A 25,367-nucleotide genomic window follows, 5' to 3' on the forward strand; every position below is an offset into this window, starting at 1 on the left:
CATAGGTGATATCTTTTCCCTCCAAGGTTTAGTCATAGAACATCACTGGAACAGAACAATACATCCACACAGAGCAAACTTGAATTAATATAAACTTTTTCCTACAATTAATTTTCACACTTTAATCATATAGTGAACAGTGGTGTTCTAAATACCTAAAGAGTTACATATACCAAGTAAGAAAACATATAAGTGGCTACATGTGGTGTGATAGAACTTCAAGGCCCTAGGCATAGTTGTCTATAAAAATCTCATACAGCAATCATGTGAAAAGCAACATGAAAGCAAATAAGAAGAACCCGTCAAAGTCTAGAACTCTTGATTAGTTTGATTCCATAATAACCCAATGGATGAATTGCAAAAAGCAAGTGCATATTTACTATCTGGATGGCAGACTACAAAAATAAACAAGGCATGCAAAGTGGTGCAATGGATCGCTGGGTCCTACCACCTTGGTGAAAACTTGCTGGGACCCGAGGGGTATATATGCCTCCAGCAAAAGCTTCAGCAGATACCATTGGGGAACAGGCTTTGACCCCATAGGTGATATCTTTTCCCTTCAAGGTTTAGTCATAGAACATCACTGGAACAGAACAATACATCCACACAGAGCAAACTTGAACTAATATAAACTTTTTCTTGCAATTAATTTTCACACTTTAATCGTTGTAAATACCTAAAGAGTTACATATGCCAAGTAAGAAAACATATAAGTGGCTACATGTGGTGTGATAGAACTTCAAGGCCCTAGGCATAGTTGTCTATAAAAATCTCATACAGCAATCATGAGAACAGCAAAATGAAAATAAATAAGAAGAATCCGTCAAAGTCTAGAACTCTTGATTAGTTTGATTCCATAATAACCCAATGGATGAATTGCAAAAAGTAAGTGCATATTTACTATCTGGATGGCAGACTACACGAATAAAAAAGGTATGCAAAGTGGTGCAATGGATCGCTGGGTCCTACCACCTTGGAGAAAACTTGCTGGGACCCGAGGGGTATATATGCCTCCAGCAAAGGCTTCAGCAGATACCATTGGGGAACAGGCTTTGACCCCATAGGTGATATCTTTTCCCTTCAAGGTTTAGTCATAGAACATCACTGGAACAGAACAATACATCCACACAGAGCAAACTTGAACTAATATAAACTTCTTCTTACGATTCATTTTCACACTTTCATCATATAGTGACCAGTGGTGTTGTACTTGCTGGGACCCGAGGGGTATATATGCCTCCAGTAAAGGCTTCAGCAGATACCATTGGGGAACAGGCTTTGACCCCATAGGTGATATCTTTTCCCTTTAAGGTTTAGTCATAGAACATCACTGGAACAGAACAATACATCCACACAGAGCAAACTTGAACTAATATAAACTTTTTCTTGCAATTAATTTTCACACTTTAATCATATAGTGAACAGTGGTGTTGTAAATACCTAAAGAGTTACATATGCCAAGTAAGAAAACATATAAGTGGCTACATGTGGTGTGATAGAACTTCAAAGCCCTAGGCATAGTTGTCTATAAAAATCTCATACAGCAATCATGTGAAAAGCAACATGAAAGCAAATAAGAAGAACCCGTCAAAGTCTAGAACTCTTGATTAGTTTGATTCCATAATAACCCAATGGATGAATTGCACAAAGCAAGTGCATATTTACTATCTGGATGGCAGGCTACACTAATAAACAAGGTATGCAAAGTGGTGCAATGGATCGCTGGGTCCTACCACCTTGGTGAAAACTTGCTGGGACCCGAGGGGTATATATGCCTCCAGCAAAGGCTTCAGCAGAAACCATTGCAGAACAGGCTTTGACCCCATAGGTGATATCTTTTCCCTTCAAGGTTTAGTCATAGAACATCACTGGAACAGAACAATACATCCACACAGAGCAAACTTGAAACTTTTTCTTGCAATTAATTTTCACACTTTAATCGTTGTAAATACCTAAAGAGTTACATATGCCAAGTAAGAAAACATATAAGTGGCTACATGTGGTGTGATAGAACTTCAAGGCCCTAGGCATAGTTGTCTATACAAATCTCAAACAGCAATCATGAGAACAGCAACATGAAAACAAATAAGAAGAACCCCTCAAAGTCTAGAACTCTTGATTAGTTTGATTCCATAATAACCCAATGGATGAATTGCAAAAAGCAAGTGCATATTTATTATCTGGATGGCAGGCTACACGAATAAACAAGGTATGCAAAGGGGAGAAATGGATCGCTGGGTCCTACCACCTTGGTGAAAACTTGTTGGGACCCGAGGGGTATATATGTCTCTTGAAAAGGATTCAGCAGATTCCATTAGGGAACAGGCTTTGACCCCATAGATGATATCTTTTCCCTTCAAGGTTTAGTCATAGAGCATCACTGGAACAGAACAATACATCCACACAGAGCAAACTTGAACTAATATAAACTTTTTCTTACAATTAATTTTCACACTTTAATCATATAGTGAACAGTGGTGTTGTAAATACATAAAGAGTTACATATGCCAAGTATGAAAACATATAAGTGGCTACATGTTTTGTGATAGAACTTCAAGGCCCTAGGCATAGTTGTCTATAAAAATCTCATACAGCAATCATGTGAAAAGCAACATGAAAGCAAATAAGAAGAACCCGTCAAAGTCTAGAACTCTTGATTACTTTGATTCCATAATAACCCAATGGATGAATTGCAAAGCAAGTGCATATTTATTATCTGGAGGGCAGGCTACACGAATAATCAAGGTATGCAAAGGGGCGAAATGGATCGCTGGGTCCTACCATCTTGGTGAAAACTTAATGGGACCCGAGGGGTATATATGCCTCCAGCAAAGGCTTCAGCAGATACCATTGGGGAACAGGCTTTGACCCCATAGGTGATATCTTTTCCCTTCAAGGTTTAGTCATAGAACATCACTGGAACAGAACAATACATCCACACAGAGCAAACTTGAACTAATCTAAACTTTTTCTTACAATTAATTTTCACACTTTAATCATATAGTGAACAGTGGTGTTGTAAATACCTAAAGAGTTACATATACCAAGTAAGAAAACATATAAGTGGCTACATGTGGTGTGATAGAACTTCAAGGCCCTAGGCATAGTTGTCTATAAAATTCTCATACAGCAATCATGTGAAAAGCAACATGAAAGCAAATAAGAAGAACCCGTCAAAGTCTAGAACTCTTGATTAGTTTGATTCCATAATAACCCAATGGATGAATTGCAAAAAGCAAGTGCATATTTACTATCTGGATGGCAGTCTACACGAATTAACAAGGTATGCAAAGTGGTGTAATAGAACGCTGGGTCCTACCACCTTGGTGAAAGCTTGCTGGGACCCGAGGGGTATATATGCCTCCAGCAAAGGCTGCAGCAGATACCATTGGGGAACAGGCTTTGACCCCATAGGTGATATCTTTTCCCTTCAAGGTTTAGTCATAGAACATCACTGGAACAGAACAATACATCCACAAAGAGTAACCTTTAACTAATATAAACTTTTTCTTACAATTAATTTTCAAACTTTAATTATATAGTGATATGTGGTGTCGTAAATACCTAGAGAGTTACATATGCCAAGTAAGAAAACATATAAGTGGCTACATGTGGTGTGATAGAACTTCAAGGCCCTAGGCATAGTTGTCTATAAAAATCTCAAACAGCAATCAAGAGAACAGCAACATGAAAACAAATAAGAAGAACCCGTCAAAGTCTAGAACTCTTGATTAGTTTGATTCCATAATAACCCAATGGATGAATTGCAAAGCAAGTGCATATTTTCTATCTGGATGGCAGGCTACACTAATAAACAAGGTATGCAAAGTGGTGCAATGGATCGCTGGGTCCTACCACCTTGGTGAAAACTTGCTGGGACCCGAGGGGTATATATGCCTCTAGCAAAGGCTTCAGCAGATACCATTGGGGAACAGGCTTTGACCCCATAGGTGATATCTTTTCCCTTCAAGGTTTAGTCATAGAACATCACTGGAACAGAACAATACATCCACACAGAGCAACCTTGAACTAATATAAACTTTTTCTTACAATTAATTTTCAAACTTTAATCATATAGTGAACAGTGGTGTTGTAAATACCTAAAGAGTTACATATGCCAAGTAAGAAAACATATAAGTGGCTACATGTGGTGTGATAGAACTTCAAGGCCCTAGGCATAGTTGTCTATAAAAATCTCATACAGCAATCATGTGAAAAGCAACATGAAAGCAAATAAGAAGAACCCATCAAAGTCTAGAACTCTTGATTAATTTGATTCCATAATAACCCAATGGATGAATTGCAAAGCAAGTGCATATTTATTATCTGGAGGACAGGCTAAACGGATAAACAAGGTATGCAAAGGGGTGAAATGGATCGCTGGGTCCTACCACCTTGGTGAAAACTTGCTGGGACCTGAGTGGTATATATGCCTCCAGCAAAGGCTTCAGCAGATACCATTGGGGAACAGGCTTTGACCCCATAGGTGATATCTTTTCCCTCCAAGGTTTAGTCATAGAACATCACTGGAACAGAACAACACATCCACACAGAGCAAACTTGAACTAATATAAACTTTTTCTTACAATTAATTTTCACACTTTAATCATATAGTGAACAGTGGTGTTGTAAATACCTAAAGAGTTACATATGCCAAGTAAGAAAACATATAAGTGGCTACATGTGGTGTGATAGAACTTCAAGGCCCTAGGCATAGTTGTCTATAAAAATCTCATACAGCAATCATGAGAACAGCAAAATGAAAATAAATAAGAAGAATCCGTCAAAGTCTAGAACTCTTGATTAGTTTGATTCCATAATAACCCAATGGATGAATTGCAAAAAGCAAGTGCATATTTACTATCTGGATGGAAGACTACACGAATAAAAAAGGTATGCAAAGTGGTGCAATGGATCGCTGGGTCCTACCACCTTGGAGAAAACTTGCTGGGACCCGAGGGGTATATATGCCTCCAGCAAAGGCTTCAGCAGATACCATTGGGGAACAGGCTTTGACCCCATAGGTGATATCTTTTCCCTTCAAGGTTTAGTCATAGAACATCACTGGAACAGAACAATACATCCACACAGAGCAAACTTGAACTAATATAAACTTCTTCTTACGATTCATTTTCACACTTTCATCATATAGTGACCAGTGGTGTTGTACTTGCTGGGACCCGAGGGGTATATATGCCTCCAGCAAAGGCTTCAGCAGATACCATTGGGGAACAGGCTTTGACCCCATAGGTGATATCTTTTCCCTTCAAGGTTTAGTCATAGAACATCACTGGAACAGAACAATACATCCACACAGAGCAAACTTGAACTAATATAAACTTTTTCTTGCAATTAATTTTCACACTTTAATCATATAGTGAACAGTGGTGTTGTAAATACCTAAAGAGTTACATATGCCAAGTAAGAAAACATATAAGTGGCTACATGTGGTGTGATAGAACTTCAAAGCCCTAGGCATAGTTGTCTATAAAAATCTCATACAGCAATCATGTGAAAAGCAACATGAAAGCAAATAAGAAGAACCCGTCAAAGTCTAGAACTCTTGATTAGTTTGATTCCATAATAACCCAATGGATGAATTGCACAAAGCAAGTGCATATTTACTATCTGGATGGCAGGCTACACTAATAAACAAGGTATGCAAAGTGGTGCAATGGATCGCTGGGTCCTACCACCTTGGTGAAAACTTGCTGGGACCCGAGGGGTATATATGCCTCCAGCAAAGGCTTCAGCAGAAACCATTGCAGAACAGGCTTTGACCCCATAGGTGATATCTTTTCCCTTCAAGGTTTAGTCATAGAACATCACTGGAACAGAACAATACATCCACACAGAGCAAACTTGAAACTTTTTCTTGCAATTAATTTTCACACTTTAATCGTTGTAAATACCTAAAGAGTTACATATGCCAAGTAAGAAAACATATAAGTGGCTACATGTGGTGTGATAGAACTTCAAGGCCCTAGGCATAGTTGTCTATAAAAATCTCAAACAGCAATCATGAGAACAGCAACATGAAAACAAATAAGAAGAACCCGTCAAAGTCTAGAACTCTTGATTAGTTTGATTCCATAATAACCCAATGGATGAATTGCAAAAAGCAAGTGCATATTTATTATCTGGAGGGCAGGCTACACGAATAAACAAGGTATGCAAAGGGGAGAAATGGATCGCTGGGTCCTACCACCTTGGTGAAAACTTGTTGGGACCCGAGGGGTATATATGTCTCTTGAAAAGGATTCAGCAGATTCCATTAGGGAACAGGCTTTGACCCCATAGATGATATCTTTTCCCTTCAAGGTTTAGTCATAGAGCATCACTGGAACAGAACAATACATCCACACAGAGCAAACTTGAACTAATATAAACTTTTTCTTACAATTAATTTTCACACTTTAATCATATAGTGAACAGTCGTGTTGTAAATACATAAAGAGTTACATATGCCAAGTATGAAAACATATAAGTGGCTACATGTTTTGTTATAGAACTTCAAGGCCCTAGGCATAGTTGTCTATAAAAATCTCATACAGCAATCATGTGAAAAGCAACATGAAAGCAAATAAGAAGAACCCGTCAAAGTCTAGAACTCTTGATTACTTTGATTCCATAATAACCCAATGGATGAATTGCAAAGCAAGTGCATATTTATTATCTGGAGGGCAGGCTACACGAATAATCAAGGTATACAAAGGGGCGAAATGGATCGCTAGGTCCTACCACCTTGGTGAAAACTTAATGGGACCCGAGGGGTATATATGCCTCCAGCAAAGGCTTCAGCAGATACCATTGGGGAACAGGCTTTGACCCCATAGGTGATATCTTTTCCCTTCAAGGTTTAGTCATAGAACATCACTGGAACAGAACAATACATCCACACAGAGCAAACTTGAACTAATATAAACTTTTTCTTACAATTAATTTTCACACTTCAATCATATAGTGAACAGTGGTGTTGTAAATACCTAAAGAGTTACATATACCAAGTAAGAAAACATATAAGTGGCTACATGTGGTGTGATAGAACTTCAAGGCCCTAGGCATAGTTGTCTATAAAATTCTCATACAGCAATCATGTGAAAAGCAACATGAAAGCAAATAAGAAGAACCCGTCAAAGTCTAGAACTCTTGATTAGTTTGATTCCATAATAACCCAATGGATGAATTGCAAAAAGCAAGTGCATATTTACTATCTGGATGGCAGTCTACACGAATTAACAAGGTATGCAAAGTGGTGTAATAGAACGCTGGGTCCTACCACCTTGGTGAAAGCTTGCTGGGACCCGAGGGGTATATATGCCTACAGCAAAGGCTGCAGCAGATACCATTGGGGAACAGGCTTTGACCCCATAGGTGATATCTTTTCCCTTCAAGGTTTAGTCATAGAACATCACTGGAACAGAACAATACATCCACACAGAGTAACCTTTAACTAATATAAACTTTTTCTTACAATTAATTTTCAAACTTTAATTATATAGTGATTAGTGGTGTCGTAAATACCTAGAGAGTTACATATGCCAAGTAAGAAAACATATAAGTGGCTACATGTGGTGTGATAGAACTTCAAGGCCCTAGGCATAGTTGTCTATAAAAATCTCAAACAGCAATCAAGAGAACAGCAACATGAAAACAAATAAGAAGAACCCGTCAAAGTCTAGAACTCTTGATTAGTTTGATTCCATAATAACCCAATGGATGAATTGCAAAGAAAGTGCATATTTTCTATCTGGATGGCAGGCTACACTAATAAACAAGGTATGCAAAGTGGTGCAATGGATCGCTGGGTCCTACCACCTTGGTGAAAACTTGCTGGGACCCGAGGGGTATATATGCCTCCAGCAAAGGCTTCAGCAGATACCATTGGGGAACAGGCTTTGACCCCATAGGTGATATCTTTTCCCTTCAAGGTTTAGTCATAGAACATCACTGGAACAGAACAATACATCCACACAGAGCAACCTTGAACTAATATAAACTTTTTCTTACAATTAATTTTCAAACTTTAATCATATAGTGAACAGTGGTGTTGTAAATACCTAAAGAGTTACATATGCCAAGTAAGAAAACATATAAGTGGCTACATGTGGTGTGATAGAACTTCAAGGCCCTAGGCATAGTTGTCTATAAAAATCTCATACAGCAATCATGTGAAAAGCAACATGAAAGCAAATAAGAAGAACCCGTCAAAGTCTAGAACTCTTGATTAGTTTGATTCCATAATAACCCAATGGATGAATTGCAAAAAGCAAGTGCATATTTACTATCTGGATGGCAGACTACAAAAATAAACAAGGCATGCAAAGTGGTGCAATGGATCGCTGGGTCCTACCACCTTGGATAAAACTTGCTGGGACCCGAGGGGTATATATGCCTCCAGCAAAGGCTTCAGCAGATACCATTGGGGAACAGGCTTTGACCCCATAGGTGATATCTTTTCCCTTCAAGGTTTAGTCATAGAACATCACTGGAACAGAACAATACATCCACACAGAGCAAACTTGAACTAATATAAACTTTTTCTTGCAATTAATTTTCACACTTTAATCGTTGTAAATACCTAAAGAGTTACATATGCCAAGTAAGAAAACATATAAGTGGCTACATGTGGTGTGATAGAACTTCAAGGCCCTAGGCATAGTTGTCTATAAAAATCTCAAACAGCAATCATGAGAACAGCAAAATGAAAACAAATAAGAAGAACCCGTCAAAGTCTAGATCTCTTGATTAGTTTGATTCCATAATAACCCAATGGATGAATTGCAAAAAGCAAGGGCATATTTACTATCTGGATGGCAGGCTACACTAATAAACAAGGTATGCAAAGTGGTGCAATGGATCGCTGGGTCCTACCACCTTGGTGAAAACTTGCTGGGACCCGAGGGGTATATATGCCTCCAGCAAAGGCTTCAGCAGATACCATTGGGGAACAGGCTTTTGATAGGTGATATCTTTTCCCTTCAAGGTTTAGTCATAGAACATCACTGGAACAGAACAATACATCCACACAGAGCAAACTTGAACTAATATAAACTTTTTCTTACAATTAATTTTCACACTTTAATCATATAGTGAACAGTGGTGTTGTAAATACCTAAAGAGTTACATATGCCAAGTAAGAAAACATATAAGTGGCTACATGTGGTGTGATAGAACTTCAAGGCCCTAGGCATAGTTGTCTATAAAAATCTCATACAGCAATCATGTGAAAAGCAACATGAAAGCAAATAAGAAGAACCCGTCAAAGTCTAGAACTCTTGATTAATTTGATTCCATAATAACCCAATGGATGAATTGCAAAGCAAGTGCATATTTATTATCTGGAGGACAGGCTAAACGGATAAACAAGGTATGCAAAGGGGCGAAATGGATCGCTGGGTCCTACCACCTTGGTGAAAACTTGCTGGGACCTGAGTGGTATATATGCCTCCAGCAAATGCTTCAGCAGATACCATTGGGGAACAGGCTTTGACCCCATAGGTGATATCTTTTCCCTCCAAGGTTTAGTCATAGAACATCACTGGAACAGAACAATACATCCACACAGAGCAAACTTGAACTAATATAAACTTTTTCTTACAATTAATTTTCACACTTTAATCATATAGTGAACAGTGGTGTTGTAAATACCTAAAGAGTTACATATGCCAAGTAAGAAAACATATAAGTGGCTACATGTGGTGTGATAGAACTTCAAGGCCCTAGGCATAGTTGTCTATAAAAATCTCATACAGCAATCATGTGAAAAGCAACATGAAAGCAAATAAGAAGAACCCGTCAAAGTCTAGAACTCTTGATTAATTTGATTCCATAATAACCCAATGGATGAATTGCAAAGCAAGTGCATATTTATTATCTGGAGGACAGGCTAAACGGATAAACAAGGTATGCAAAGGGGCGAAATGGATCGCTGGGTCCTACCACCTTGGTGAAAACTTGCTGGGACCTGAGTGGTATATATGCCTCCAGCAAAGGCTTCAGCAGATACCATTGGGGAACAGGCTTTGACCCCATAGGTGATATCTTTTCCCTCCAAGGTTTAGTCATAGAACATCACTGGAACAGAACAACACATCCACACAGAGCAAACTTGAACTAATATAAACTTTTTCTTACAATTAATTTTCACACTTTAATCATATAGTGAACAGTGGTGTTGTAAATACCTAAAGAGTTACATATGCCAAGTAAGAAAACATATAAGTGGCTACATGTGGTGTGATAGAACTTCAAGGCCCTAGGCATAGTTGTCTATAAAAATCTCATACAGCAATCATGTGAAAAGCAACATGAAAGCAAATAAGAAGAACCCGTCAAAGTCTAGAACTCTTGATTAGTTTGATTCCATAATAACCCAATGGATGAATTGCAAAAAGCAAGTGCATATTTACTATCTGGATGGCAGACTACAAAAATAAACAAGGCATGCAAAGTGGTGCAATGGATCGCTGGGTCCTACCACCTTGGTGAAAACTTGCTGGGACCCGAGGGGTATATATGCCTCCAGCAAAGGCTTCAGCAGATACCATTGGGGAACAGGCTTTGACCCAATAGGTGATATATTTTCCCTTCAAGGTTTAGTAATAGAACATCACTGGAACAGAACAATACATCCACACAGAGCAAACTTGAATTAATATAACCTCTTCTTACGATTCATTTTCACACTTTTATCATATAGTGACCAGTGGTGTTGTAAATACCTACAGAGTTACATATGCCCAGTAAGAAAACATATAAGTGGCTACATGTTGTGTGATAGAACTTCAAGACCCTAGGCATAGTTGTCTATAAAAATCTCATACAGCAATCATGTGAAAAGCAACATGAAAGCAAATAAGAAGAACCCGTCAAAGTCTAGAACTCTTGATTAGTTTGATTCCATAATAACCCAATGGATGAATTGCAAAGCAAGTGCATATTTATTATCTGGAGAGCAGGGTACACGAATAAACAAGGTATGCAAAGTGGTGCAATAGATCGCTGGGTCCTACCACCTTGGTGAAAACTTGCTGGGACCCGAGGGGTATATATGCCTCCAGCAAAGGCTTCTGCAGATACCATTGGGGAACAGGCTTTGACCCCATAGGTAATATCATTTCCCTTCAAGGTTTAGTCATAGAACATCACTGGAACAGAACAATACATCCACACAGAGCAAACTTGAACTAATATAACCTCTTCTTACGATTCATTTTCACACTTTTATCATATAGTGACCAGTGGTGTTGTAAATACCTACAGAGTTACATATGCCCAGTAAGAAAACATATAAGTGGCTACATGTTGTGTGATAGAACTTCAAGACCCTAGGCATAGTTGTCTATAAAAATCTCATACAGCAATCATGTGAAAAGCAACATGAAAGAAAATAAGAAGAACCCGTCAAAGTCTAGAACTCTTGATTAGTTTGATTCCATAATAACCCAATGGATGAATTGCATAGAGCAAGTGCATATTTACTATCTGGATCGCAGGCTACACGAATAAACAAGGTATGCAAAGTGGTGCAATGGATCGCTGGGTCCTACCACCTTGGTGAAAACTTGCTGGGACCCGAGGGGTATATATGCCTCCAGCAAAGGCTTCTGCAGATACCATTGGGGAACAGGCTTTGACCCCATAGGTGATATCTTTTCCCTTCAAGGTTTAGTAATAGAACATCACTGGAACAGAACAATACATCCACACAGAGCAATCTTGAACTAATATAACCTCTTCTTACGATTCATTTTCACACTTTTATCATATAGTGACCAGTGGTGTTGTAAATACCTACAGAGTTACATATGCCCAGTAAGAAAACATATAAGTGGCTACATGTTGTGTGATAGAACTTCAAGACCCTAGGCATAGTTGTCTATAAAAATCTCATACAGCAATCATGTGAAAAGCAACATGAAAGAAAATAAGAAGAACCCGTCAAAGTCTAGAACTCTTGATTAGTTTTATTCCATAATAACCCAATGGATGAATTGCAAAAAGCAAGTGCATATTTACTATCTGGATGGCAGGGTACACGAATAAACAAGGTATGCAAAGTGGTGCAATAGATCGCTGGGTCCTACCACCTTGGTGAAAACTTGCTGGGACCCGAGGGGTATATATGCCTCCAGCAAAGGCTTCTGCAGATACCATTGGGGAACAGGCTTTTGATAGGTGATATCTTTTCCCTTCAAGGTTTAGTCATAGAACATCACTGGAACAGAACAATACATCCACACAGAGCAAACTTGAACTAATATAAACTTTTTCTTACAATTAATTTTCACACTTTAATCATATAGTGAACAGTGGTGTTGTAAATATCTAAAGAGTTACATATGCGAAGTAATAAAACATATAAGTGGCTACATGTGGTGTGATAGAACTTCAAGGCCCTAGGCATAGTTGTCTATAAAAATCTCATACAGCAATCATGTGAAAAGCAACATGAAAGCAAATAAGAAGAACCCGTCAAAGTCTAGAACTCTTGATTAATTTGATTCCATAATAACCCAATGGATGAATTGCAAAGCAAGTGCATATTTATTATCTGGAGGACAGGCTAAACGGATAAACAAGGTATGCAAAGGGGCGAAATGGATCGCTGGGTCCTACCACCTTGGTGAAAACTTGCTGGGACCTGAGTGGTATATATGCCTCCAACAAAGGCTTCAGCAGGTACCATTGGGGAACAGGCTTTGACCCCATAGGTGATATCTTTTCCCTCCAAGGTTTAGTCATAGAACATCACTGGAACAGAACAACACATCCACACAGAGCAAACTTGAACTAATATAAACTTTTTCTTGCAATTAATTTTCACACTTTAATCGTTGTAAATACCTAAAGAGTTACATATGCCAAGTAAGAAAACATATAAGTGGCTACATGTGGTGTGATAGAACTTCAAGGCCCTAGGCATAGTTGTCTATAAAAATCTCATAGAGCAACCATGAGAACAGCAACATGAAAACAAATAAGAAGAACCCGTCAAAGTCTAGAACTCTTGATTTGTTTGATTCCATAATAACCCAATGGATGAATTGCGAAAAGCAAGTGCATATTTACTATCTGGAGGGCAGGCTACACTAATAAACAAGGTATGCAAAGGGGCGAAATGGATCGCTGAGTCCTACCACCTTGGTGAAAACTTGCTGGGACCCGAGGGGTATATATGTCTCTTGCAAAGGATTCAGCAGATCCATTAGGGAACAGGCTTTGACCCCATAGATCAGGGGTCAGCAACCTATGGCACGCGTGCCAACACTGGCACGCGGAGGGTTAATCGCTGGCACACAAGCAAATGCGAGAGAAGTGTATGTATTTTATGCCGTTCAAATGCACTCGGGCTCCCCTCCCATGATTAACATCGCGTAACATCAGCATCACACGTGCACACGGAACGCACATGTAGGAAACCTCGTGAATTACGTCCGTTTCACGCATATTTTTTCCGGCGTGCATGTTAATAAATGAGTGCGTGCATTCACACCGGGAGCAGGAGCAGCGCGTGAGCGCCCAACAGGAGCGTCGCGTGAGCAGTGAAGCGCGGGTTTTGCCGGCGAGTCTATTTTGTCTGCGTTGCTCACGCTCAATTAAAGTGAAAGCACACTTTTGATGGACAAAATAAATATGATTTCAAACAAAAGTGCCCAAAATGCACATAATGTGCATGTCTAGTGTGTTTTAACAAGAACTGGATTAGGTTATGTCAGAAAAGAAAATGAAGACTCAAAAATATTTATATAAAATTTACCCATTTAAACTTGTTTTATTATTCAGTTTGGGTAAAAGGATTTGGGTAAAAAATATATATAGAAAATAAATATTTGTGTGAGCTGTAAAGTGGTTAGAAAAAATGAAGTCGGAATCGGCTAAAATCGGTATTGGCAGGTCAAACTCAATGAAAAATCGGAAATCGGAATCGACCTAGAAATTTATAATCGCTGCATCTCTAGTTAGGAGTTATAAATACTATTAAATTGTCTATCTAAATCTAAAACAAATTTCAAGAGAAATATTTAAATTTCTGTACTATTTCTGTTTAAGCCATTATGAAAATGTACAATGTTTGTGTATTTATATGAGTGTGTGTGTGTGTGTGTGTGTGTGTGTGTGTGTGTGTGTGTGTGTGTGTGTGTGTGTGTGTGTGTGTCTGTGTGTGTGTGTGTGTGTGTGTGTGTGTGTGTGCATGTATATATATATATATATATATATATATATATATATATATATATATATATATATATATATATATATATATATATAATGTATGTATGTATGTATGTAGGCTATGTGTGTTGAGGCACAGTGATGAACTCGGAAACTTAAAAATGGCACTTTATGACAAAAAGGTTGCCGACCCCTGCCATAGATGATATCTTTTCCCTTCAAGTTTTAGTCATAGAGCATCACTGGAACAGAACAATACATCCACACAGAGCAAACTTGAACTAATATAAACTTTTTCTTACAATTAATTTTCACACTTTAATCATATAGTGAACAGTGGTGTTGTAAATAACTAAAGAGTTACATATGCCAAGTAAGAAAACATATAAGTGGCTACATGTGGTGTGATAGAACTTCAAGGCCCTAGGCATAGTTGTCTATAAAAATCTCATACAGCAATCATGTGAAAAGCAACATGAAAGCAAATAAGAAGAACCCGTCAAAGTCTAGAACTCTTGATTAGTTTGATTCCATAATAACCCAATGGATGAACTGCACAAAGCAAGTGCATATTTACTATCTGGATGGCAGGCTACACTAATAAACAAGGTATGCAAAGTGGTGCAATGGATCGCTGGGTCGTACCACCTTGGTAAAAAACTTGCTGGGACCCGAGGGGTATATATGCCTCCAGCAAAGGCTTCAGCAGATACCATTGTGGAACAGGCTTTGACCCCATAGGTGATATCTTTCCCCTCCAAGGTTTAGTCATAGAACATCACTGGAACAGAACAATACATCCACACAGAGCAAACTTGAACTAACATAAACTTTTTCTTACAATTAATTTTCACACTTTAATCATATAGTGAACAGTGGTGTTGTAAATACCTAAAGAGTTACATATGCCAAGTAAGAAAACATATAAGTGGCTACATGTGGTGTGATAGAACTTCAAGGCTCTAGGCATAGTTCTCTATAAAAATCTCATACAGCAATCATATGAAAAGCAACATGAAAGCAAATAAGAACCCGTCAAAGTCTAGAACTCTTGATTAGTTTGATTCCATAATAACCCAATGGATGAATTGCAAAGCAAGTGCATATTTATTATCTGGAGGGCAGACTACTCGAATAAACAAGGTATGCAAAGTGGTGCAATGGATCGCTGGGTCCTACCACCTTGGTGAAAACCGGCTGGGACCCGAGGGGTATATATGCCTCCAGCAAAGGCTTCAGCAGATACCATTGGGGAACAGGCTATGACCCCATAGGTGATATCTTTTCCCTTCAAGGTTTAGTCATAGAACATCACTGGAACAGAACAATACATCCACACAGAGCAAACTTGAACTAATATAAACTTTTTCTTACAATTAATTTTCACACTTTAATCATATGGTGAACAGTGGTGTACCTAAATAGTTACATATGCCAAGTTAGAAAACATAAAAGTGGCTACATGTGGTGTGATAGAACTTCAAGGCCCTAGGCATAGTTGTCTATAAAAATCTCATAGAGCAACCATGAGAACAGCAAAATGAAAACAAATAAGAAGAACCCGTCAAAGTCTAGATCTCTTGATTAGTTTGATTCCATAATAACCCAATGGATGAATTGCAAAAAGCAAGGGCATATTTACTATCTGGATGGCAGGCTACACTAATAAACAAGGTATGCAAAGTGGTGCAATGGATCGCTGGGTCCTACCACCTTGGTGAAAACTTGCTGGGACCCGAGGGGTATATATGCCTCCAGCAAAGGCTTCAGCAGATACCATTGGGGAACAGGCTTTTGATAGGTGATATCTTTTCCCTTCAAGGTTTAGTCATAGAACATCACTGGAACAGAACAATACATCCACACAGAGCAAACTTGAACTAATATAAACTTTTTCTTACAATTAATTTTCACGCTTTAATCATATAGTGAACAGTGGTGTTGTAAATACCTAAAGAGTTACATATGCCAAGTAAGAAAACATATAAGTGGCTACATGTGGTGTGATAGAACTTCAAGGCCCTAGGCATAGTTGTCTATAAAAATCTCATACAGCAATCATGTGAAAAGCAACATGAAAGCAAATAAGAAGAACCCGTCAAAGTCTAGAACTCTTGATTAGTTTGATTCCATAATAACCCAATGGATGAACTGCACAAAGCAAGTGCATATTTACTATCTGGATGGCAGGCTACACTAATAAACAAGGTATGCAAAGTGGTGCAATGGATCGCTGGGTCGTACCACCTTGGTAAAAAACTTGCTGGGACCCGAGGGGTATATATGCCTCCAGCAAAGGCTTCAGCAGATACCATTGTGGAACAGGCTTTGACCCCATAGGTGATATCTTTCCCCTCCAAGGTTTAGTCATAGAACATCACTGGAACAGAACAATACATCCACACAGAGCAAACTTGAACTAACATAAACTTTTTCTTACAATTAATTTTCACACTTTAATCATATAGTGAACAGTGGTGTTGTAAATACCTAAAGAGTTACATATGCCAAGTAAGAAAACATATAAGTGGCTACATGTGGTGTGATAGAACTTCAAGGCTCTAGGCATAGTTCTCTATAAAAATCTCATACAGCAATCATATGAAAAGCAACATGAAAGCAAATAAGAACCCGTCAAAGTCTAGAACTCTTGATTAGTTTGATTCCATAATAACCCAATGGATGAATTGCAAAGCAAGTGCATATTTATTATCTGGAGGGCAGACTACTCGAATAAACAAGGTATGCAAAGTGGTGCAATGGATCGCTGGGTCCTACCACCTTGGTGAAAACCGGCTGGGACCCGAGGGGTATATATGCCTCCAGCAAAGGCTTCAGCAGATACCATTGGGGAACAGGCTATGACCCCATAGGTGATATCTTTTCCCTTCAAGGTTTAGTCATAGAACATCACTGGAACAGAACAATACATCCACACAGAGCAAACTTGAACTAATATAAACTTTTTCTTACAATTAATTTTCACACTTTAATCATATGGTGAACAGTGGTGTACCTAAATAGTTACATATGCCAAGTTAGAAAACATAAAAGTGGCTACATGTGGTGTGATAGAACTTCAAGGCCCTAGGCATAGTTGTCTATAAAAATCTCATAGAGCAACCATGAGAACAGCAACATGAAAACAAATAAGAAGAACCCGTCAAAGTCTAGAACTCTTGATTTGTTTGATTCCATAATAACCCAATGGATGAATTGCAAAAAGCAAGTGCATATTTACTATCTGGAGGGCAGGCTACACGAATAATCAAGGTATGCAAAGGGGCGAAATGGATCGCTGGGTCCTACCACCTTGGTGAAAACTTGCTGGGACCCGAGGGGTATATATGCCTCCAGCAAAGGCTTCAGCAGATACCATTGCGGAACAGGCTTTGACCCCATAGGTGATATCTTTTCCCTCCAAGTTTTATTCATAGAACATCACTGGAACAGAACAATACACCCACACAGAGCAAACTTGAACTAATATAAACTTTTTCTTACAATTAATTTTCACACTTTAATCATATGGTGAACAGTGGTGTTGTAAATACCTAAAGAGTTACATATGCCAAGTAAGAAAACATATAAGTGGCTACATGTGGTGTGATAGAACTTCAAGGCCCTAGGCATAGTTGTCTATAAAAATCTCATACAGCAATCATGTGAAAAGCAACATGAAAGCAAATAAGAAGAACCCGTCAAAGTCTAGAACTCTTGATTAGTTTGATTCCATAATAACCCAATGGATGAACTGCACAAAGCAAGTGCATATTTACTATCTGGATGGCAGGCTACACTAATAAACAAGGTATGCAAAGTGGTGCAATGGATCGCTGGGTCGTACCACCTTGGTAAAAAACTTGCTGGGACCCAAGGGGTATATATGCCTCCAGCAAAGGCTTCAGCAGATACCATTAGGGAACAGGCTTTGACCCCATAGGTGATTTCTTTTCCCTTCAAGGTTTAGTCATAGAACATCACTGGAACAGAACAATACATCCACACAGAGCAAACGTGAACTAATATAAACCTTTTCTTGCAATTAATCTTCACACTTTAATAGTTGTAAATACCTAAAGAGTTACATATGCCAAGTAAGAAAACATAAGTGGCTACATGTGGTGTGATAGAACTTCAAGGCCCTAGGCATAGTTGTCTATAAAAATCTCATACAGCAATCATGTGAAAAGCAACATGAAAGCAAATAAGAAGAACCCGTCAAAGTCTAGAACTCTTGAGTAGTTTGATTCCATAATAACCCAATGGATGAATTGCAAAAAGCAAGTGCATATTTACTATCTGGATGGCAGGCTACACGAATAAACAAGGTATGCAAAGTGGTGCAATGGATCGCTGGGTCCTACCACCTTGGTGAAAACTTGCTGGGACCCGAGGGGTATATATGGCTCCAGCAAAAGCTTCAGCAGATAGTTTTGGGGAACAGGCTTTGACCCCATAGGTGATATCTTTTCCCTCCAAGGTTTAGTCATAGAACATCACTGGAACAGTGTTGAGCTGAGATGCAGACCACACCCTTTCTGCCTGGGTGCTTTGGTACTGGGTGTGGCTCCCAGCTGCAGACAGCTAGTTAGCCACCAGGTGGGAAGGATCTGGTGATTAGGGGAATTGGAGTCACTCACAGGATGGTAAGCAGACTGGGAAGATTTGTGGAGAAACTGGGCCTGGAAATGATACTGCAGGACTAAAGCTTGTTTGAACAAGGAAGGAGTCGTTGAGCATTCGTTTGTGCAGTGTGGTGGATTTTAACATTTAAGTGAATCATATAATTATACTTAGGGTAAAAATGTGTCTATTAAAAAGAAAGAAAAATCATGTGCTTAAATTGTAAGCTAAAGTGTATAACACTTTAGCTTACAATTTAAGCACATGATTTTTCTTAACATCACAAAGGTTTAATTGTATGTAATGTAATGTATTGTAAAGTTTTAAGCTGAAAGTGTGGGATTGTGTATTTATAGGGGGTTAAAGCTGCTAGAGTTTAAGGTTAAAATCATTTGAGCAGTGCTTTAAAAGTGTATTCAATTTATTTGGGTGTTTTAGTTATGGGGTTTCTTTTACTTATTTTCAAGACTAAATTTTTGTGTTTAAATTTAAGTATTTGATCCTGGGTTATGATGCTTTATTATGGTTACTTGGGTTTATTATATTTTTTCTTGACCTACTTGTGTTTGTGTTTAAGGTTTTTTACCTGCTTTTGGCCACAACAACTTTCAAATAAAAGAAAGAAAAGAAAGAATTGATTCCTGGTCATTGAGTAAAATCCAGTCCAAACCTTCAGAAGCAAGCATACCCTTTCAAGTGGGGGAAACTGCAGGGTTGAACCTCACTAGAGTGAGGGAACTTGACAGTAAAAAAAACGCTGTGAAGACTGGAAGAGAGAACCCTGAACAGCAACCAGCCAGGCCTGATAAAACGGGAAATCATCTCACCCAATCCTGCTGAAAAGAAGATGGCTGACTCAAAGACACTGGAGCAGCTTAAAGTTAATAGGACATCCGCAAAGCGGCAATTCTCACGGCTGGCTAACAATGTAGTCCGGATGAATGCCATTACACCTGAAGAGGAGCTCAGGGACAGTTTCAAAAAGCTCATAATTGAGGCCAACAAGGTTATGGAAGCCAACGATGACGTAGAGGCCCAGTACCTTGTAGAGGCAGAGCTGGAATACAGATTCCGAAGAAGTTCCCAGGTTGAATGAGCAGCAAAAAGCCGATATTGGGAAAACTGCAAGTGAGTGTGAGATGTGTAGCCACATTGGCTATGAATCATGGCTCATTGAATCAGAACATAAACGCACATTCCTTCTTGCTGTCCCACTCTGAACCCCCGAAGGTAAATCAGTTGCTTTGGCTCCAGCTAGTCGGCCAATTGACTTTTACGACACTAATTTCACCTCAGAGACATTCCGAACCCCCCTTTCCCCTCTCTGGACCACAGAGAGATAACGAAACTTGAAACTTTCTACACACACACAAACACACACAAACATCCCTTTGTGTTTAAATTAGGATAGAATATACTTTAATTTATGTACAATTACATTAGGCATGTGTGATTTAGTTTGGCTTTATAATAGAGGTGTGGTTTTGAAATGTATTCTTTAATCAATAGTGTTTTAGTAAGATAATGTTCAACAATATTCTCTGGCAATTGCCTTCCCCCCACTTTGCTGTTTTATTGCCTAAAGGAATGTCCAGCAACAAAGATTTTAGGAGTGGAGCAGTGTTAATCTTTAACCCTACTTAAATCCTACATTTTCTATATGTATAACCATTGAAGAAATATGTAAACCTGAATGTAATTTCTCTTTTCCACGATTGTTCTTCTCTGTGATGGGTTGTTGTATTCTTGTAAACCTTAAAGGAATAATGTTTCAGATGTGCACCGTTGCAATCATAGATATGCCATGTGGATCTTTTTAAAAAGTCTAATTTTCATTCCCACTTGTAAATGCACATCACATTTTAGGTTAGTCTTATTCCCAGTTTGTTAATCGAACTTTTAATACTTATCTTACAGAGTAAGAAGGTACTTCTAGGCCGTAGCTTTTAAACATACCAAATTTGGTCTTGAATTAAACCTCCATATACCCGTAGGAAAGATATGGATACCAAATTATGATAAAATGCATTTTACTGCAGTTATAATTGTTTAACGTAGAAATGGCATGATCCTAAGACTGCCATAAAACATGCAAATCAAACTCATAGTGAGACAAAGAACTTTTCTCCCGCCTGGAATTTCGCATTCCAATTGGCTCAAGCCCCAGGGAGGAGTGAAATTCCTGTGCCCTAGAAAAGCGGTTACACTCCGCGTTCCGTTCAGTTCTGTTCTGTATTTCCTTTCGTCTTGTTTTTGTTCCTGCACTTTCACGAACCCGCCTCGTCAGCGAGAAGACCTTATGGCTCCCTTTGGGAGCGTTTTCAATTTTCTTTAAGTCTTTTCTTTATTTTCGTCTTCGGACTCCATGAAGCAAACGCAGCAGACAACTTCAACTCAGAGAGAAAGACTCTTTCGAAAACCCCGCTACCGCGCTCACCAGAAGACACAAGAGCGCGAGCCCGGCTTTCTTAAAGAAACACACGCACGATGGTCTTAGGACACACGCATGAACTCTGCGTTCTTCAGCAACAAAGAGAACCATTTTGCAAGATAAGTTTATTGAACTTTTAATGTGATTTGATTCCTTGCTGTCTCTCAAAAGGTTACCTGTGTTTTTGCGATGAGAGAGAGCATCTCGGTGATCTCTCTCATCCTGAACTTTAGTTTCACTTTCTCCCTTTCATCCTCTCCCTATCTCATCTGTTATCCGTTTGGTCTTGTAATGTTTTCATCCGTATGTTTCTGTTGTAAATATGTATTTACTCTGTGTATACTCGTAGTTTCGATGTAGTATTAGTCTAATTATTAAATTCCATATGTCCTTGACTGACTCTGTTTTAATTGCCCATGTTACTTAGTCCCTGAAATGTTCGATCTTAGCTATATGCTTTACCTTGGTAGGCTACGATTTAAGTAACCTAATTTTAGTCTACAGACACCGAGAGTGTCTTTTCAAGGCCTGGAAAAGATACTCTTTCTCGTGTTTGTAAGAAGGATAATTTTCCTTGAGAGTTAATTTAATCTTACGTACAATCTGTTCGCTGGACAAACAGATTGTTTGATAACTAAATTAATTCCATTAAAGTTATCCCATAACTTCGAGCTGAAATAAGAACAATTGATGTATTAATGACGAACCATAACCCGTTATGGTAATCGTTCATATATCAATCTAGTTCAGCTGCGATAAATTAATGTAACTGTAACATACAAAATATTAATCATATTCATGATTAATTATTAAAATTCCCTATAGATCATTTGAGCTAATATTAATATTAATGTACGACCCATTGTTTTTACAGATGAGACTGAACGAGCTCAAGGAGCTTATCCAAAAGACACTCTGGGCCAACTTCGGAGAAGAGGAACTGACGATGGCAGTAAAGGCTGCAGAGGAGAAAGTAGAGAGTGTGACGTCCTTTGGACCTGGTGGGAATAAAGAAGCTTTTGACTTTATGTTTGATTACATGGAAAAACTGGTTAAGAGGGCAAAAGAACTGCACACACAGTGGAAGTGTTGGGCTCCTCCTGCTGAACGGAAAGATTTCCAGCTGCGGGTCAGAGATCTTGAGAAGATCATCCCCAAGTTAATGTCAAGAAAAGCAGAGTTCATTCAAGCAAAAGCTAAAGAAGACGCCGAAAGAGTCGTGAGTGCAGCTCCTATCAGCTATCCAACAGCAGCCATTAGACTGAAGCCTACTTCCCTCCCCAAGTTTACTGGCATCAGGCGAGACTTTCATCGCTGGAAAAGGGCCCAGAGGCAAGGGGAACCCACTGGTTCAAAAGAAGTCAAAAAGTTCCAGCTTCTTGACAGCTTGGATGAGAAAGTAATGAGAGATCTTCGATTGATGACTTACAACACAGCAGACGACATTTTTCGTGTCCTAGAGAATCGGTTCGGAAGCCAAACTGCGATCGCTATTGAAATAGTAGAGGAGCTCCAGAGACTTCCAGCTGCCAAAGGTCACCAGCCCAAGAAAATTGTTGAGCTCATCCAAGCCGTGGAGAAGGCCCTTGAAGACCTGAGTGACCTTGGTGACACTGGCGCTTTAAAGAACCCTCTGGTGACAATTGAAGGCAAGCTTCCAGATGCACTGAAGAAAGAGTGGCTTCTCTATGCAGCTGAGAGAAGCAGTACTGACCCAGAGAAGTGCTTCGACTATCTTCTGGCCTTTCTCAAGAGTCAAGAGAGCATCTACGAACAGCTGGATCAATTGAGGGATGAAGAGCCGCTGAGGAAAGAAAACTGACCTGAGCAAAGGCAAGCTAGAACCAGAGCCTCAAACCAGTCAAGTAGCAATCTCTCAGGATGTGTTGTCTGTGGGGACATCAAGTATAAAAATAAGTTGTACTTCTGCAAAAGGTTCCGTATGCTCAAGCTCACAGAGAAAAAGGACGCAGTGTGGAAGCTGGGAGCCTGCTGGAAATGTCTGGAGGTCCATGACGAGGGTAATCACTGCAAAACTTTGTTTCTGTGCAGAAATCCCGATTGTAGAGAGCAGAGAGCCACAGACCATCACTACTATCTGTGTCCCAGAGCTGAGGCATCCAGAGACAGTACGGCTCAGAGGAGGAGAAAAAACAGCACAGTGGGAGGTGAGAGCTGGAGGAATTACACCGAGGCCCAGGAGGAATTCTTCAGAAAACTCTCAACTGAATTAGCCCAACAATGCCGGGACGCATTCTGTAACACAGCAGCGAGCACCTCCCATATTGCAAAGAGTCATTCAAGTCTTCTGGTAGAGAGTGGCCTAGCGGAGTGGCCTGTCATCATGATGCTGTTGGAGGTAACAGCCAATGCTGGGCAGAAAATTGGGACTCTTATCGACCTAGCTTCCGATACTAATTATATCACCCATGAGGCAGCAGGTCGGCTCAATCTTAGAAGTGAAGACATCACGCCTGTAGTCCATGTTGTAGGAGGCATGAAAGTCTTTGTTAAGACAAAGCGGTACCTCCTGAAAATTCGGGTCAACACCTTAAGAGGCACTCTCAGATCCCACCAGCTGGTTTGCTATGGCTTAGACCGCATTGCAGACATTCAAAGACATGTGTCAGCTAAAAAACTACAAGAGTTCTTCCCAGACATTCCACTCAGCGACCTGGCAAGGCCAAGGGAGATCCACCTCCTTGTAAGTCACAAGGAAGGCCAGCTGGCTCCGCAGAAAATCTGCACGGTGGGGGACCTTGTGCTGTGGGACGGACCAATGGGAAAGACAGTTGCTGGCACCCATCCTGAGTTGTTTGAGGCGGTAGCTGTATCAGCCCACACATCGAGAACGCATTTTGCAAGGTCTATGAGAACTGCTGCTGTAAAGTATGAAGAACACACCTGTGTGGTCCCCATTCATCGTCAACAAAGCCAGCAACCTCAGGGATTCAGTTGTGTAACTACTACATCCAGCTTCCTCGAGTGGTGGAAATGGCATAGTATCGGTGCTGGCTGCATCCCGAAATGTGGGGGTTGTCGCTGTGGAAACTGCCAGCCAGGCGGCAAGGAAATGACCCTCGCTGAAGAAAGGGAGCTGGAGCTGGTAAAAAATGGGCTCACATATGTAGCTGCTGATGAGCACAGTGAGAGGCCTCACTGGCACGCCAAGTACCCCTGGGTAGAAGATCCAGCCACATTACCAAGCAACAGGAGTGCAGTTGAGGCAACATTCTTCAGGACTGAGAGGCAGCTGACCAGGGAGCCGGAGTGGAAGGCTGCCTATGCTGCTCAAGTTCACGAGATGGTCGAGCGCCGGGCCGCAATGAAGTTGTCTAAAGACGTCCTTCAGACATGGACTGGCCCAGTGTGGTACATTAGCCACCTCATTGCACCCAACCCATTCTCCGTCACAACTCCGGTGAGACTGGTCTGGAACAGTAGTCAGAAGTGCAGAGGGGTGAGTCTGAATGACCTCCTGTTAAAGGGCCCCGACGTCCTCAATTCTATTCGTGCTGTGCTTCTCAGGTTCCGGAGGGGAGGCTTTGCGGCTTTGGGAGATATAAGGAAGATGTACAATTCAGTGTGGCTTGAAGATCGGGAGGTGCATTTGCATAGGTTTCTGTGGCGTGATTCTGAAGAGGAGGAGCTGGGCGAATATGCAGTCACAAGAATTAACATTGGTGACAAGCCAGCAGGGTGTATCGCTCAACTCGCCATGAGGGAGACAGCGAATCTCCCCCAGTTTAGCCATCTTGAGGAAGAGCGTCGAGTGCTAGAGGAGGACAGCTATGTCGACGATATCTTGACCTCTCATAACAACTTGGACCAGCTCAGAGTCATTACAGAAAATGTGGAGCAGATCCTGGAAGCAGGAGGGTTCAAGTTGAAGCCGTGGGTCTTTTCTGGTGAAAGTAGGAGGGAGTCTGTTGGAAAACAAGAGCAGGAGGCTACTCCAAAGACTGTAATCCTGCCAAATCAGCTCAAGGAGGAGGACAATAAAGCTCTTGGCCTCGGCTACACCCTGGAGGATGACAAGCTTCATGTTATGGTTGGGATAAACTTCTCAAAGAGGAAGAGAAAAATTAGACTTGGCCAAGACCTTCAACTGGAAGAGGTGAGAGCTCAGACG

Source organism: Scardinius erythrophthalmus, assembly GCF_964197995.2.
Source record: "Scardinius erythrophthalmus genome assembly, chromosome: 19".
Taxonomy (NCBI): domain Eukaryota; kingdom Metazoa; phylum Chordata; class Actinopteri; order Cypriniformes; family Leuciscidae; genus Scardinius; species Scardinius erythrophthalmus.